This window comes from Cupressus sempervirens, chromosome 11 (assembly GCF_028749045.1).
Source record: "Cupressus sempervirens isolate cs-2001-9-10 chromosome 11, ASM2874904v1, whole genome shotgun sequence".
Classification (NCBI taxonomy): Eukaryota; Viridiplantae; Streptophyta; class Pinopsida; order Cupressales; family Cupressaceae; genus Cupressus; species Cupressus sempervirens.
The window spans coordinates 675,851,956-675,861,995 of NC_143128.1; positions in this window are offsets into that span (position 1 = coordinate 675,851,956).

Consider the following 10,040-nt stretch of genomic DNA (forward strand, 5'->3'; position numbering starts at 1 on the left):
TTCTTATGTGAATATTCTTCTATATAATAGAAGAGTTTCCTTCAATAGGAAAGGTAAATTGGAATCCTAACAAAACTATAGTTACACTAATTAATGAGTTTATTGACCATATGGGTGACAACTTTGAAGCTCATATGACAAGCTATTTTGAGGATTTCAAGAAATCCATGAAGCAAAGGGTAAGAATACCAATTTCCTTAGTGGAAAAACATATTAATGATATATGCTTCTTAGTTGATATTGATTTCACCTATATCTAAGCAGTAGTTCCAAGGGTGAGATGGCTAAGGCCATTTGGTTATGAACTAGATGTGGATGAAGCATCAGCAGCAATCATTGCATTGCTTGTAGAAGAAATAGACAAGTCTGCCAAGTCCTTTGGCAAATATGATGTTGTTAAATCCAAAGTTGTAATAGAATTAAAGATTGAATCTATAATGAAGAAGAAAGATAAATTGGTGAAGAAAATTAAGAAGAAATTTGGTGAAAAAATTAAGGCTGAAGCAGAAGAAGAAGATGATGACGATGAGGATGAACAAGGGCAAGGCCAAATGGAATTGACTCAAGGCCTAGGAGAAGATAAGGAGGAAGGTGCTGAGGAAGCAGAAGTCAAGAAAGCACCAACCCAAGCTGATCCAAAGAAAAGAAAGATAATACTACAATCTCCAGCCTAGCCCAAAACAAAGAAGGGTACTAAGCCAACTCAAGCCAAGCCACAGATACCAATCACAAGGGCTACCACAAGGGCATCTTCACAAAAGGCCAAGGAACAAATCAAAGAGAAGAAGAAGGCTATTGAACAGACTGGTGAAGTGCTGAGAAAAAGAAGAAAATATGTAGCACAACCAGATTCTAATGAGGAGGAGAGAACAAAGTCAGAAGATATTAGCCAATTCAGAGTGGTAAGTCATCCTCCCAAATCAACCTTAGATAAAATTTGTGAAAATATTAAGAATGTAGATTTTACTAATTTTAAAAGCATTTATTTCAACAAGCTAAGTAAAGAAGAGAAAGACAAAATAGAGGAATCAATATATGCCATGATGGTTGAATTCAAGTATACACCTCTAGAGCTAGAAAATACCATGCCTAGAGAATTATATAAGATAATTGAAAACAAATGACATTATTGTCTAAAAATTGAAAAGGAGATAAGAGAATCTACCTTAGAAAAAGTGATGCCTGACCTAACAAGAGGTCAAATAACAAAGGCTAATAAGAAATATAGTGGCAATTTCACACCAAAGTATAGAGCCTTTGATATTTTATGAAACAAGATTGAAGATGTTGTCAGTAACTCAACAAAAATATGAAAGTTGATATATGGTTTGACTACTATCAAGGATGGAGAAGAAGATCCCCTTGAGGGACAAAACACAAAACATGAAGAGCCTAGTGAGAAAGAGGAGGAAGAAGTAAAGGATACAGAAAAAGAAGAAGAAGAGAAGAAGGAAGAAGAAAAGAAAGATGGAGAGGAGAAAGAAAAGGGTAAGGAGGAGGAGACACAAAAAAAAGATGAAACAAAAACAACTAAGCAGGAGTAGCAACAAGACCAGAGTGTGCAAGATACACAATTGCCACCTTCTAGCCCTTCTCATGTACCCATCACACCTGCAGACACTGTAATGATACAGGATGTTCCTAACACTTCTACTACTCAGAACATCAATCCTTTAACTACAAGGGATCTCAAAAGAATCCTTAAACAATCCACACAACAAGAAAAATTATGTATAGATCTAGTATTGGTCAGTGTGGATGAATTACAAAAGTTAGTAGAAGACACAGTTAGAGATAAGGTGAATCCAAAAGAACCACCTTCCATCATCTCTACAGTTACTAGTGGTCAACTTCAAATGCAAATAGTTGTTTCATCAAGAATAGCTGACACCATAGTACAGAAACAGAGTGCAATAGGAAACAAAGAAATATAACAAACATGACAGATTGTTACATCTGATCCTACAACACAAACACAAGGTGCACTTCCACACATTTCTATAATTGATCAAGGTAGTAGATAGAAGGAGAAGGAAGTAGAGGAAACCCCTAAAGAGTAGGATGCAATACAAACATTGATAAACTTTCCTACCTTGGGAACTCCTTTGAAACAACCAAGCAATGATGCAATGCCACTACAAATGTCAGGACCAGGATCAAGTACTACAAAAGTTGCAAGGGTGCTTCACTATGGAGACCTTGAATTAGATGAGGAGATAGTCATACCTAGTTATGACTCAAAAACAATAAGTATTGATCAAATCACTGAGGTGTAGGAAGCATTGAATAGAAGAAAGAGGTAGGAGATACTCAAGAAGGAATATAAACAAAAGCAAACATTACATGAGATTAAGGAAATCTTTATGGATGCCTTCAGTTTGCAATCACCAAATGAGTCAAAGCATATAATGGAACAATTATTAGATATTGTTGACCAAGTGACAAATGAAGACCAAGAAACCAATGTAAAACTTATGGAATGGTTTGAAAGGAAATTCCAAGGGAAAGTAAATGAGAAAATATCTAATGAAATTGCACTTTCCCAGGTTGAATTGGCAAAGATGCTTGACAAAGTGAAAAAGGCACTTGAGAATATATTCTCATTATACAAAAAGCTATGTGACTTTTCATACATCACATAGGAGACAAGCCAAAAAAATAATGAGCTTGGAGAGGAATCTAAAGATTTCAAGCATGCAACTACCAAAAGATCCAGTTCAAAGTAAGAAGCACTTTAATCAAACGGTTCACACCTAGAAAGAAGTAGCTGTGTTGACAGTAGAAGAGGCCACTAGCAAGGCCAAACTAATATAGCTCCAATCCTCCATTACCCCACATTTGGAAGTACTCCATAAAGAATAGGTCTATGCTGAAATTGTTCTCAAGAAAGATCCTAATCTTTCTACTTTAGATGGACTTGTTCACCTTGTTGCATAGACTACCATCCAACACAAGTCATTGCAAATTGCTTTGCATAATTGTGATGCAGCTCTCAAGATGATTATGGAGGTAAATAGCACATTTTTGGTGAAATCTGGTCTTAACCCTTAGAACTCTTTGACATAAGTGTCAAAAGGGGGGAGATATTATGAAGAGAATGGGGGAGATAAGACAAAAGAGGGAGATGAGATCAAAGGGGGAGCATGAGACATATACAACACAAAATTTTGGTTACCAAGATAGCACAGATAATGGCACAATTAACTCAGGGGAGTTACAATAATTTTGAGGTATATATTGTAAGTTACAAAATTTTGATCAAGTTTTCTTTTAAAACCTCTGTATATATATACCGAGCAGATTAGTGAATGTACTCATAAGGTCAGATAAATAATGCTTAGTTAAGTGTTTTTGACACTCATGTCAAAGGGCGAGATTCTGTCTCAGAATGGTTTTGACATTTGAGTGCCAACACACTTAACCACTTTCTACATTGAAGCTGAGTACACTATGTATGCCGAGTTAGAATTCCAATAGGTGCTAAATGATCTTCAGGTGCCGAGCAATCTATAAGTTTCGAGTGACTACAAGTGCCGAGCATGATACAAGTGCTGAGTAATATTTAGGTGCTGAGTCATAAATGATGCCGAGTAGGATAGAATCACTATAGCAGTTGAGTGAGCTAGTTTCTTATATGTGCCTAGCATCAGGAATTAGTAAGCACCGAGTAACATAGAATGCATATATGAGTTTCAGAAGGCACAAAATTAGATGTAAACCATTTTATGGCTAACATATGATGAATCTCAAAGAATCTAAGTGATAAGATCAAATCTTTTGTATTTCCTATGCAATCTACATACAACCAATAAAAAAAATGGTGAAGGCATGCAACCAATAATAAAAGTGCAAGGAATGAGTGGGAAATAAAAATTCAATATGGATTGTAGATCCACATCTAACCCTAAGTCTTCGAATGTCTTTATAAAGAAGACAAAATCTCATTGTATTAGAGATGGATGAAGGAGGGAATGGAAAAACTATAGTGGAGTTCAGAGTGGAGAGTAAAAGGACTTAGAGAAAAAGACCAACAATTAGATATTTAGTTGATCAGAACAAAGCAAGAAATACAAATAGTTATCAGATTTCAGAGAATCAAGATTAGAGAAAGCAGATCAAGTGCCTGAATTCAGCAATCACAGATTGTAAGCTATTAGGTTTATTATACCTAATACTCTCTAGCAATTGTATTAGAAAAGAAATCCTATGTTGATAGGTTAGCTTAATAGCTAGGTTGTAGATCCTTTGAAGAGGTGATTAAATCCTTTAACAGGGTAACACTTCATGTAAAGTGTTTGTAAATCCTTTAACCAGGTCACTATTGACACAGTGTAAAGCCTTTAGCAGGGAAGGCCTTTCACAGGGTAGACCATCAGAAGTGGTCAAAATAATTATTGTTACAGTAATTTTGTGGGTATCATCCCCACCCTAGTTTTACCTTCTTATTCCTAGAGGGTTTCTGGGTCACCAAAATCTCAAGTGTTATGTGGTGATGCATGTTTGTTTTTCATGGTTGCTTGATATGATTACATGCATGAAATTTATTTCCAGTTAAAAGTTTTAATGGTTAAAGTGCAATACTTCTGATTCACCCCCCCTCTTAGAAGCATTCTTCCCATTTGAATATTCCAACATGTGATTGATGTCAAATTTATTTATAAGACATTTTGCTACCTAATCAAAATGTCATATCTATTTGATTGATGAAAATGATTTGAGAATTTTCTCATAATAATAGCACCTAGAGGAAATGTTGAGTTATGAAAATGAAGTTACAATCCAAACATTTGATTAGATAGACTTTGATAAAGAAAAGTGATTATTTATCTCAAGAGAGCTAAACCAAGCTGAGCAACAGAGTAAAATGCTAAAAAATGTTGAGTAATGCTAGTGTTAACTGAGCTACTATTAGTGTCAAGAAAATCTAGTGTTGACCGAGCATTATTATTGACCGACTAAGACAATTGATGCCGATTCAAAAATCTTTACACTTATCGAATAATTCAATGATGACCAAGTGTCAAAATTTAGAGATTTTTGAGTGACAGTATGAGAATGAATTCAAGGAAATCATGAGATCAAGCCGACACAGATGATTTCTTGGGAGATGTAAATCACATTGAAGATAAGATTGATGAGTTGGATCATTAAATTGAAGGCAAGGATTAGGTAAAGATCTAATAGATGGATTCTAGAGAAGTTTTTAGAAGAATATCAAGAAGATGGATTGATATAATGAATTGAGTTGAAACTGATTGCAAATCCTAAGATCTATGGTGGATGTAGAAAATGGTAAAGCACAAATTTCTTATTTAAAGAGATATAGAGCCAAATAATTGGTGTTGTGCATGTGTGTGTATGTGTGAAGTGCAAGCATATGTGAAAAGAGACATATAGAGAAAGATTGATTAGAAGCACACAAGTATGAGTGCATGCAAAGATAAAGGAGAAAGTTTGCAAAGATGATATTGATGTTGATAAGTGAATTTGAGAATAAGGCTTAAGTATTGTTGAGAAGAGTGGACTGATTTCTTGAAGGGTTTCCAAGAGAATCAAGATTGGAGATGAAAATGGAAGGCTTATCAGCAAGACAACACAAGGACCAAATTGAGATCTGAACCCGCAAAAGTGAATTGTTATCCATAGATCAAAACCTTCTATTTTCTTTCTAATAATTGTAAATAGTTTTTATTGAAACTATTTTAACAGAGTTTGACCTAATAATCATTTGGAATACTTAACAGTTTGTATAAATCCTTTAACTAGGTAACATTCTAAATAGAATGATCAAAGTCCTCTAACAAGGCCACTCCTAACATGGCGATTAAATCCTTTAACAAGGTCACATTTAACAATGTGTTTTGTAAGCTTTAACTGGGTTGGCTCCTAAGAGATCTCACCTTAGAAGGGTTGATTCTAGTTTTGGGTACTTATCATTTGTACTTGGCCATATTATTTGGTTGGCTGTACATTTTCTTTCATCTACATTATAGTGGGGCTTGAAGCTCTGTAATTGGTAAGTTTAATCTACCAAACTGGTGTGTGTGTGTGTGTGTGTGCGTGCACGCGCGCGTGCGCATGTTTGTATACATGTATATATCTCTTCTTTTCCTCTCTATCTCATCATCCTTTTGTAATCATCATTTATATCTATCTAGAGCCCTAATTATCCTCCTTCAATTCTATCTCATCTCTCTCCCCCTCACACCCCCCCCCCCTCTATCTATCTATCTATTGGTTGGAATTATGATGATGGTGTGCATTTCATCCTTTGTGTATTATCATTAATAGTAACCATGTGATATATAGCATTAAAAATCTACTATATCAATGATAAGACTGATCAAGAGCTAATATAGTTCAGTATTAGATGAATCAGGTAAAGATAGTCAATAAGAGTAATATAAACGTGTCATTATTATTTTGGTGAGTTTTGAGAAATAACTTGTTGGATATGTTCACAAGAGATGTTTGACGATACTTTTAAAATAAAATCTACTGGGCTTGTACAAGAAGGGAACATTTCTTAAGGTTTGTACAAATAACAGAGTAAAGAACAATAAATTGGCAAAGTTGACTTGGGAATATTTGATGAACCAACACATTTTGTGATTAATTAGTAAAGTTAGAGGATAAGTGTAAAAAGACTAACATGGAGGCACAAAATTCAAGGTATTATCTATCACTCAAATGCTTTGAATTGATTTTGAGACCAACTTATAGAAATGCATTTAGGGTTTGTCGACCATCTTAAAGAATAGTATAAAGGTAATGTTAGATTGATGTTAGGTGATGTGAGGTTTGTGAAGTACAATTTTAGTAAAATATGTTAATATTGAATTATGAAAATAATTAATTAAGAGATAAAGGATCTCTCATGCAATAGATAAAATATTTAGATCAAGCTACACTTGTTGATTCTAATGGGTTGACAAAAAAGATCCTACAACAATGTTAATCTTAACAATGATGCACATGATCCTCATAGTTCTGAAGAAGAAATTATTTAACCAGATGACCCTTATAAGGATTTCTAAAACCATTAATAGGGTAGATCCTAAAAGATCTCAATTATAAATATTCTAACAAGGATTGACACTCTTAACCAAGTTAAACCCTAATCGCATATATATTATAGCTCCTAACAAGGCAACTAGATTAATGTAGTAGTGAATATTTGTGGGCGACAGTCCCAAGCATGCCTTTTCCCTCTAACCAATTTTTTTTTCCACATGAAAAATACATTTGTGAAGTGTTTAATGTGTGAATGTTTGAATTACTTGGTTATTTCATTTACATGTTTCATAATATCCTAGCCTCCTTCCACCTTGTATTTCCTAGTAAGGTTCCTTTGAGAAGGCCTAACAACTTGGGGAGAATCCTTCAATGAAACATGGGGACTACTAGGTAATCTCATTTTTATCTACATTGGGCTTGTAAATGGTAAAGTGGGTATCTTTGAAATCACCACTATAATCTCACATGTCTTCTTATCTTTCTAACCATATAACCACTTCTTTTTCTATACAAGATAAGCATTATAAACTTTAATTAATTTTACCAATGTTTTCACAGTCTCATAGACATATGTCTACCCTTTTTACTTAAGTTTTAATAGAATTAACAAAATTCAATATAAATTACATATTATTATTCTATACTTCATTTTATACACTTTATAAAAAAACATTTTAAATTGTTTTGATGCAAAGTATGCCCATTGCAAAAACATGTACCAAAATTTTAGGATGCAATCACTTCAAAAATTCATGAAAAAATACTTATTAGACAATTACAAAAAAAATATAGAGCTTCTAGATATCACTTTTAACTATCATCATGCTAAAGGTATTTACAAAATACTAAACATAACTATGTCTTTGGTGCAGTGCATAAAAACATCTCTATTATGTTTTTCTAAAACAATTAGGAACTATTTTTTGTGCACAAGGGGTTTGACCCACCCATTATTTAAAAGCCTTAGAAGTTTAGAAAATAGATTTAAAGTACTAGAATTTATATTTTTTACACGTCTTATCATTCTAAGAAGATGATCCTCAACCATCTCATCAAATTTTAGGTTTACCCAAATTAAGAAAAAAAGTGTGTTCAAATATACCTCCCCTTTTGTACACCATCTTGGTGTACTTACCCACAAATTAATGTTGAAGTTAATGAAATATCAACCTCACAACCCCCAAGAATTAGTTGCATGCAAACACCTATCACAGAAGAAAGAAGTAGAAAAGCTATGAAGGCTAGAATTGCCAAATCCATAGATGAGACATTTTTGATGAGCAAAAAATGAGATTGCTATTATCAAAAGTGAATTGTCTTAATTAATGTTTACAATAAGAGATCGGCTTTATAAAGGAGATCAAAATCCTAAAAAGGTCTAATCTAGTTTGCATCAAAATAATTAATAAAAAAATTAATTATTAGATGCCTAAAGTTTATATTAAGAAATTAGAATTAATTAGGAAATATCTAATTACTCTAACACCCCCCTTAAGATAAACTTGGGGAGTAGCTAAAAACTTAGAAATTACTATTGAAAGTAGAATTGGGTCTTGACAATAAAGCCTGATGAGGTACCCAAGCACAACCAAATCTTTGAAAAGAGGAAAAATAGAGAAAACCACTTGGGAAAAACCTTACTCCAAAAAGAGATGAAAATAATGTTGAAAGAAACTAGTGAAGGACTGAAGAAGCCTCCAAACTAGGGAATGCCTCAGAAGATAGGAACAAAAGATGATCATGAAGAACACCACTGAAGCATCTAGAAGTTGCAAAGCTCTGTCAAAAGTAATTGTTGATCTGAAGAACCTCCATTGAAATAGAGCCTTAACAAGTAGAGGAGATTGTAAACTACATCAAATTAGAAGGCGCACAAATGCAAACAACTTGACTCGAAGATACATATGACATAAAACACCAAAGCCTGAAGAGCTGATCAATCAAACCAAAGAAGCATGAGAAACAACAGAAGAACCCCCCTAATGTAGACAAGGGTGAGGTGACAGACAAATAGAAAAGTGGGCCAAAAGAACTACATGTCAAGGAACCATGATCAAGATGCACAAAAGAGTACATATGTGTGTACTAAGGCTATCAATCTCAGATATGACATGAGGCTAATGTCAATGGAAGAGAAATTCACTAGACAAAGGAAGATGACAAATAAAGGGAAAACATCAAACCCCCATGGCACTTTATTAGAGTAGTGCATGTATAATAAAGTATAAGATATGGTGAATCCCAAGAATACAATAATTTTTACGAGTGTCCTTAGACGATGTTGCTTGAATCAATAGGAAAAATAAAGAAAAGAACTAAAACGAAAAATACAGATGCAATATGGCACTTTATCTTAGTGCATTTGTAAAAATATATACAAATGAAGTTGAAATAGACCAAAAGAGACATAAGACTAGTACAATAGATACTACAAGTCATGAAAAATCATTTGAAGCAAAGAAATCGATCTCTGAACTTGAAACAACCAAGATATCTACCAGAATGCAAAAATACAAAGGACTGAATGGAATGTGTTTGGAGCAGAATTTTGAAAAATAACCAACATCACTAAAAAGAGCTCGAAAAGACCTTTCCAATGATATAAAGAATTCCCAAATCAAAGATTGAATGTTCAAGATATTCTCCCAGAGTGCAAAAAGGAACTCCGGTCTTTTAAAGAAAAAAAAAGCTATCAAAACTAAAAATCTCCTATACCACTATGATGTGCTCGAAACTATATTTTTGACAATATTTTATTTTTTGAAAATAGATTCTATATGCCTGAGATATGAGTAAACATGTTAAGGTAGGTCCAAAAAAAGCTTGAGGAGGTGACAAGAATGCTAATGCAATGCGAACATGGTACTAATGTTAGCAAGTGACAAGCCCAAATTTGATAGGAAAATGGCCTTAAAGGCAAGAAAATGCCAGAAATTGACCCATATTGGAAAAAATATCTGACTGCCAAAAACACAATGTCGGACAGAGGGCCAGTGCCGAAAGAATTTTTTTTGGCTAACACG